The sequence below is a fragment of the Crotalus tigris genome, unplaced genomic scaffold (assembly GCF_016545835.1).
Source record: "Crotalus tigris isolate CLP2741 ecotype Arizona unplaced genomic scaffold, ASM1654583v1 scf7180000017628.32516253702:7417878, whole genome shotgun sequence".
Taxonomy (NCBI): domain Eukaryota; kingdom Metazoa; phylum Chordata; class Lepidosauria; order Squamata; family Viperidae; genus Crotalus; species Crotalus tigris.
In genome coordinates, this window is record NW_024096523.1 from 586,269 (window position 1) to 587,796 (window position 1,528).

Sequence of the window (1,528 nt, forward strand, 5' to 3'; positions counted from 1 at the left end):
CAGTCCCCCCCAACGCCCCTCCCTATTCTCCCCCCCGTCCTCTCCGCGCAGATCCCTATCTCACGTGTCCGAAGCTTAACCAATCGGACGGCGAAGCGCGCTCTGCTTCGCTGTTTATGGAGATCGGGACGCAAAATTCAAAACGCGCAGACTTGCAACTGTCAGCGAGATAGCGGCGCGCGCGCTTTTACCGCTCCACCGCCCATCTTTGCCCGCGCGCACGTTGCTGGGCTCGCGTTACCGCCGTCCTTTGCTGCTGCTTCCCCTTCCCCCCTCCCGGCCGGGTTTTGCTCAGAAGGTGGATTTGCGCTTGTCTTCTCTCCTCTTGTTTTCCTTCGCAGCTGCTGGCGCGGTGTTGAATTTCTCCTTTCCCTCCTTAATGCGGCTGTCCTACATAGCTTCCCGTCGATAGGGAAATATGTCCAATCAAAAAAGGGGGTGCTCGACTGCCCCCAGCATATGAATCCGAGTTAGTTCATTTTGGCTGGACTTGCTTTCGATATTAAGGCTGAGCAGGTTTGAGTGGTTGAATAGTAAGTGACTTTAAAATCCTGATTGACCCAGCTCATTAAGCAACAGCTGGGTTGGGTTTTTTTGTGGCTTTACTGTGGTGTGACTCCGACCGCTGTGGATTGCTAGTCAGGTTTTGTGGCTGAATATGAAAGCCAGCCTGCCGTGATTTATACACTAAAGCGAATAATGGCTTATAGTGTGTAGTTTGAAGCCAAGCTTAGCCTAAGGTTATGCGTCGCAGTAAAGATTACTTGCTGACTTTCACAATTGGCTAATTTCACACAGCAAACTAAGCCAGAAATTTGGTTGGCTAGTCATAGTTCATACATGGTCAGTTAAACACAAATCCCGTGGCTGAAGAAATGAACATTTTTGTGAGCTAATGTCTGCAACTGACCTTTGAAGGCATGTGGGCTGCATCCCAAAATAAATAGTTCCTGGGCAAAAAATTTTTTTAAAAAAAATTAACTTTTAAATTGAGTTTAAATTATGGTTGCTTCCATTTTTGTAATTTTCTCTTGTCAAATTAAAAATTACAATTTAATAGAAATGTCTGAAAGAACACATTAAATGGTATCTCTGAGGCCTTAGGTTACGTCCTTTTAGCTTAAGTGTTATGTATAAACTACATCTGAAGATGTGTTCATATACTTAACCATGGTTAACTCAGCCAAATTAATGTGTTTGCATATCAAATAGTTAACTCTGGTTCGGTCACACAATAGGCTCAGTTAAAATGTAGTTAATTTTTTACTCCTTTCTGGAATGAACAGCTAATGTGTTTCTCATATCTTGGCAGTTTTAAATTTTAATATAAATATATCTTGTATAAAATTAAACATATTGCTGAGTAAATATCAAAATACTGTCAGGCTGCTGTACCTGATTGTGCTGATATGCAATGAATTAACTAGTAAGTCATATAATTCTACAATTGTCTGTTCAGAAGCAATCTTATTTATTTCAATGAGATTTCTCCCTGAAAAGTATTATCAGAATGGAACTAAATACTACA